The sequence below is a fragment of the Sceloporus undulatus genome, chromosome 3, assembly GCF_019175285.1.
Source record: "Sceloporus undulatus isolate JIND9_A2432 ecotype Alabama chromosome 3, SceUnd_v1.1, whole genome shotgun sequence".
Classification (NCBI taxonomy): Eukaryota; Metazoa; Chordata; class Lepidosauria; order Squamata; family Phrynosomatidae; genus Sceloporus; species Sceloporus undulatus.
In genome coordinates, this window is record NC_056524.1 from 84,011,773 (window position 1) to 84,018,744 (window position 6,972).

The following is a 6,972-nucleotide window of genomic DNA, read 5'->3' on the forward strand; positions in this document are numbered from 1 at the left end:
TGAGGGAGGAAGGCGGATATAACTCTTGGGAATTATAATTATTATAATAATGATTGTTATATTATAATATTATATAATATATTGAATTGTAGTTATATATACCCTTAGTCAAGCCTTAAAAGTCTGTTTGAACATTATTTAGAACATTAATATAATAAATATAATAGAGTAAAGTATATTATTATTGTAAAGTCAAAGGCTTTCATGGCCGGCATCCATAGTTTTTTGTGGGGTTTTCAGGCTATGTGGCCATGAAGCCCAAAAACCCCACAAAAAACTATATATTATTATTATTATTTATTATATTTATTGTATTAATGTTCTAAATAATGTTCAAACAGACTTTTAAGGCTTGACTAAGGGTGCATTTACACTGTAGAAACGATGCAGTTTGACATCACTTTTGGGTGATTTATAGTTTTTCAAAGTCTTCAGCCTTCTCTGCCAAAGAGTTTAATGGTTTCCCAACAAAGCTACAAACGCCAAGATTCTGTAGGATGGAGCCATGGCAGTTAAAAGTGGTACCAAACTGGATTATTTCTGCAGTGTGGATTCACCCTAAGCTGACAGGAACAAAATTAATAACATCCAAGCAATGATACTTTTATTGGGCCAACAGAAATGCACAATTACATGTTGCAAGCTTTCGAAGTCACTCTGGCTTCTTCATCAGGCAAACGGGAGAAAGAAATTGAAGATGTTAAGTCACAGGCCTGCATTTTCTGTTTCCGGTCTTAATTCAGAGGGTAGGGAGGGCTATCTGGAGGCTGGCACACTGGTAGATGTCAAGGAAATGTAATATCCATTTGCAATTAAAAAATGATGTTTCCTAGGAAGCATGTTTTCACAGCAGTCCAAAACACATTGCAGAAATAATCTAGTTTGAGACCGCCTTAACTGCCCTGGCTCAGTGCTTGGGAATCCAGGGAATTTATTGTAGCACCAGAACTCTGACAGAGAAGGCTAAATCTCACACAAAACTACAATTCCCAGAACTCCCTAGCATTCAGCCAGGGCAGTTAAAGCGGTCTCAAACTGGCTGATTTCTGTAGTGTGTTTTGGACCTAAGACTGGTCTCAAATCATTGAGCTGGCTGGCTTTTCTAGCCATGGATTACTTCATAGTTTCTAGATGAGTCAGAGTTCTGAATTCAGTTTAAGGTTCCAGGCATGTTTTGTTATCTGGTCTCTTTCTAAGGACTTTTTTTTACCCTTTTGCTGACCTCTGAATTGTTTGCACAGGTGAGACTCTGAGACTCTTTTCAAACTACTTCTAAAGTTTTTCTGTCAGTGCAGTAAATATATGTATTGGATGTACACCTGGAATTGGCAACTGTACAACCAGGGCTATATACTCTTGACACTCAATCCTCTTCTGCTTCTATTAAAATAGGTTTTAGCCTTTGTTAGACATCATTAAGTGTTGTAACACGTAATATCAGAAAATAAACATTTTATGGTTTTAGCCAACCTCACAATGATGTAACAAAATAAACCCCACTACTTTACAATCATGACATCATAAGGCTGCTGATCGAACAATCTCTGCTAGTCATTCTCAGATGTGGCATAACCTAGAACAGATTTGAAAATTACATATATAAAAATATAACATGAAAGAACCAGTGTGCTGTACTGGTTTCAGCATTGGACTACAACTCTGGATACCAGGGTTTGAATCCCCACTCAGCCATGGAAATCCACTGGGTAACCTTGGACAAGTCACACACTCTCTTAGGCTAGAGGAAGAGAAAGGCCAACCCTTGTCTGAACAAATTAAAATATGACTTGAAGGCACAGAACAATCAAACACAACACAAATAATTCTGTCCATAATCATAGAGTTGGAAGAGACCATCCAGTCCAACCCCCTGCCATGCAGGAATACACAATCAAAGCACTTCCAATAGATGGCCATCCAGCCTCTGCTTAAAGACCTCCAAGGAAGAAGACTCCACTACACTCCAAGGCAGTGTCTTCCACTGTCAAACAGCTCTCAATGTCAGGAAGTTCCTCCTAATGTTTAGGTGGAATCTCTTTTCCTGTAGCTTGTATCTATTGTTATTCTCTGACGCAGCAGAAAACAAGCTTGTTCCATCCTCACTGTGACACCCCTTCAAATATTTAAAAATGGCTATCATATCACCTCTTAATCATCTCTTTTCCAGGCTAAATATATGCAGCTACCTAAGTCTCTCCTCATAGGGCATGGTTTCCAGACCCTTCATAATTTTGGTTGCCCTCCTCTGGACACGCTCTTGCTTGTCAACATTGTTTTTTGAATTGTAGTGCCCAGAACTGGACACAGTAATCCAGCTGAGGCCTGGCCAAAGCATAATACAGTAATACTATTACTTCTCTTGATTTAAACACTATACTTCTGTTGATACATTGGCTTTTTTAGCTGCAGCATCACACTGTTGACTCATGTTCAACTTGTGGTCTCTACTAGGAGTCCTAGATCCCATTCTCATGTACTGTTGTCAGGCCAGGGGTTTCATTTTTTTTTTCTCCCTAAGTGTAGTACCTTACATTTTTCTGTGTTGAAATTCATTTTGTTATTTTTGGCCCAGCTTTCTAATCTATTGAGATCATTTTGAATTTTGATGCTGCTCTCTGGAGTATTATCTACTACAGTACTCCTAATTTGGTGTCATCTGCAAATTTTATAAGTATGCTTTCTATTCCTTCATCCAAGCCATTGAGAATAGTACTGAGCCCAGGACAGAACCCTGTGGCAGCACCCCATGGCCACTTCTCTCCAGGATGAAGAGGACCCATTGTTGAGCACCCTTTGGATTCAGTCGTTCAACCATGATAGCATAGTAATGCTCTGTACTGCATATGGGTCATCTCTAAATGGGCATTAACTAGACTTAATATTAATAGTGGGGAGCCTGTTATTACATGCAGAACTTCTTGAAAAGCCGTTTAAAAGCCTCTCAGTATAAAGCGCCTGGATTTTTATGTGCAAGAAAGAATCACTGATTAAAACTATTTTACCCATGGTTGGGATGTATACTTGTAAGAAATGTGTCTACCTTTTTATGGTTTACCAGCACTACTGTCTCTTGTGTGGATTGTGCCTTATTTACTACATTCTGGGCAGTTTTGATATTAGTATAGGACAGGGGTAGGCAACCTATGACCTGCGGGCTGCATTCGGCCCTGGGAGGCCTTGGGACCGGCCCCAGCCCAGTCCTTCCGCCGACTGCGGCCGGGGCCATTGGCCTATCAGGAGGAGGCAGGCAAGCAGTGGGCAAGGGGGGGCAATGGGGGCAAGCAGCGGGCAAGGAGGGGCAAGGGGGCCAATTGTCTATAGAAGCCTCAGAAACATGCATTTATATTAACATTTTTTTAAAAATCAGCAAATTTTTTCACGTGTCCTCCATTTGAAAATGTTGTCCTACATTGTCCCGGTTTATTTATTTATTTAAATTTTTAAAAATTATTTAGTTATTTATTTTTTGGCTTCGGCCCCCCAGTTGTCTGAGGGACAGCAACCCGGCCCCCAGCTCAAAAAGGTTGCCTACCCCTGGTATAGGATTTCGATTATTAATCCTTCAGATAACTGCATAGCATTGTTTATGACTTCAGAACCTCTCTAGAAGGGTGTATTTTGGTACAGAGATGTTTGAAGAAGGTCACAATCCTAAATACATTTAATTGGGAATAAATCTCCTTAGTCATAATAGAATGTATATTTTAGTAAATACTGTATGTACAGTAGAGGGCTTTACTGTCAGTGTTGCAACCAATTATCCCAGCATAGTCTTTAACGTCTCTTAGTTGTTGTGTGGAGCTCCATGTGAAGTTAACTACCCTATATCCTGCAAGAAAAAAGAAGAGAGGGAGAGGGGGTCTAAGGTCCATAAGTAAGTGATTTATTAGCCCTTACATGCTGTAACATCCATCTTTAGGGATTATATTGTTCTGTGAGCAATATAAAGGGGCAATATATGTAACAGTTATGCAACAAGATTAAAACATCTGTCATTTGGTTTCAACTTCAAAAACATGGATATTACCACAAAATAGAAAAGGAGACTCACTGTGCAACTCTATGAATGCCTCCTCAGAAGAAATTTCTATTAAGTTTAATACTGTAGAATATATTCATAGGTAAACGTATAGATAAGAGCTGGCATACCATTAACAAATATAAAGTTTTAATTCTAGAATTAGCATAGCTACATGAGAGTGGAGAGTGCATTTAACACCTGAAATGTATGTTGTGTGATATGTGAAACAATGTTTTCTTATGAAGAACTGAGAAGACCAGATCACAGTTTGAAATGGAGAGAGAGAGAGAGAGAGAGAGAGAAAGCTAAGCAAATACGTATGTCTAAGTTGCCTGGATGCCATATGTGAGTTGCTTTGATCTCTTTGGAGGAATAGTGGAGTGTAAACATAACACAGAAATTAAATAAATGTGACATGTTATTGTAACATTGGCTTTGTTGATTAAAAGAGCAACTAAGGGTCAACAAGATTAAAAAACAACGAATGAATGAGAAAAGAAGAATGAAGAACATATTTTCTTTCTAGGATAAAAAAAAAAGCTTAAATGCCAAGCACATTTATATGCATAGTAATGTACACTTAACTTCACAAAGTGCTGCATGCATTTGGGAAATTAAATATAGCTGAAACTGAATGCACACTAGGTGTTTAGGTAGACACAAGCGTATTTTTATGATCCTGTACAAAAGGGGGGGGGCTATTAAAATGCATAACAAGCTCTAATAATGGTAGGTGTGTGTGTGTGGGGGGGTGTGCCTTCAAGTCATTTCTGATTTATGGCGAACCTTCCCCAGGGATGCTGTATGGAACAATGTTATACTACCAGGAAGTAGTACAGCCTTGAGTTGATAAGGCCTGAACAGGCTTGTTAAAAAATAAAATCTCTTAGAGAGATCTCTCATTCATACAGTCATCATAAGTCTAAGCCAGCTTGATGGCACATAACTGGTACATATGCAAACAAATATGTAAACACCGAAGGTGCTATTCCATGATACAGTGTTTCACTTTGAAGCACAGGGGCTCATAATAACGATTGCCATAGCTGCACCTCCAAGAAGAGCAATAAATAAAAATGCAGACAGCTGTGTTGAACTGTACAGGGGCCAGGTCCACACATATACCCCAAAACTTGCTGGGGGCTGAGTCCTGCTACTGTGTTCTCTAGGCCATTTGCTCTGGATAGAACTGGGCAGATCCGGTTGCCCCATACCGAATCTTCCCAGAAAGAAGTTCGTACTACCCTTTATCTTGATCGATGTAATTTACCCCTCTGAAGTTCACATTTGCAGTACCGCTTTAAAATGGAGCCTCCTTTGTTGTCAATCAAATTCACTTCCATTTTTATCAAAGGTGACATATCCTACAGCCGTTGGCCAACCGAATGGGTGCTTTCCCCCCTCCTTTAAAAAAAAACACCCGGCAGCAGTGTGCACATATTCTGTCAACTTGTCAAATTTAAAAACCTCTGTGTGTGTTGTGTGTATTTGGGTCATTACAGATTATGGCAACCTAAAAACGGACCCCATCCGGGGTTTCTTGGCAAGATTGGTTCTGAGGAGATTTGCCATTGCCTTTCCCTTGAGGCTGAGTGTGATCCCCCCAAAGTCATGGGTTTCCGGCCTTCCCTCTGAATGCCAGCCTCTCGCTTCCCCTTGCTTCCAGCCCAGCATTTCCTCCTCTTTGGAACCTCTTCCCTTCCCTTCAAGCCCAATGCCACCTCCGAAGCCCTTGCCTCCTCCCATGCCATCTCTTCCCTTCCCTTCCATCAAAGCATGCCTAATCTGTCACCATAATAATAACAATAATAATACCTCACCTCCGAATGTCATCTCTGCATCCTTTCTTTGCTTTCCCTCCGATTGCCTTCACACATTATGTTCAATTTGCCAAATTTAAAAGAAAACACAAGCATTTGCATATTCTGTCTCACACAAATGCCACTTGCAAAGTGACATGCCGTGCCAGCAGCAAGCAAATTAAGGAAATGTAGCACAAGCCGACACATTCGATCAATATGTATCAACCTGTAGAACAAGCATTCGCATAATCTGTCAAAAATAAAATTCCAAAAAGAGAGAGAGAGAAAGCTGCCTCGAGAGGGAGGATGTTAGCCCTTTGCCCTCCCTCTGACCTAAATCCCTCCCTGAACTTGACCCCATCATGACCAAGCCCAAGTTCACATTTGCCGGCAGCAGGGAAGAACGGGTTCTTTCAGAAAAACCGCTCTAGGGAGATTGAGTGTGAAAGACCCTCCCTAATTCTGATGTGTTTAAACCGGTGACAGTGGGAATACCGACTTTTAATCCGGGTTACAATTCGGTACAAAAGGTAGTCTGAATGGCCCCTCGGTGTTGTCAGAATTCAGCAGAGGTAAGGGCAAACAAAACACTGTGGTCTATTTAAAATAGATGTATAGGGAACATGCACCTTATGCTGAAAGATAATAATGGGCCCGTACAGAGGTGCGTATATACTGCCTACAAGCAGAGTACCAGCACCAATTGTAGGGTTAGGGGCCGCACGGCAACTGCATGATCCCTAACCCTAGGATGTATGTGTGGTGTGTAACCATGGCGGCACCCATATACATGGGTGCTGCCATTGTTACATAAGCACCAAGTGGTGTACAGTACATGCATTCCTGCGTGGCACTTGTGTAACGAGTGCGGCAGTGGCACACTTGTTATGCTGCCCCTGCGGCTTAAAATGAACCCGCTTTTCCCGGGTTTCATTATTAATTACAGTTATTGTTTTTAAGGGGGGGATGGGGATATTTATATAACTACTTATATATATTATACATTCTTATATTACATTACATCTATATATTATGTGTGTGTGTGTGTGTATGTATATATGTATTATATGTATATATTATAATGGACTGTACGTTGGATAGATATTTTTTAGATGTGAGCGCTTTGATGGATTGTTTGGCAACAGAAAA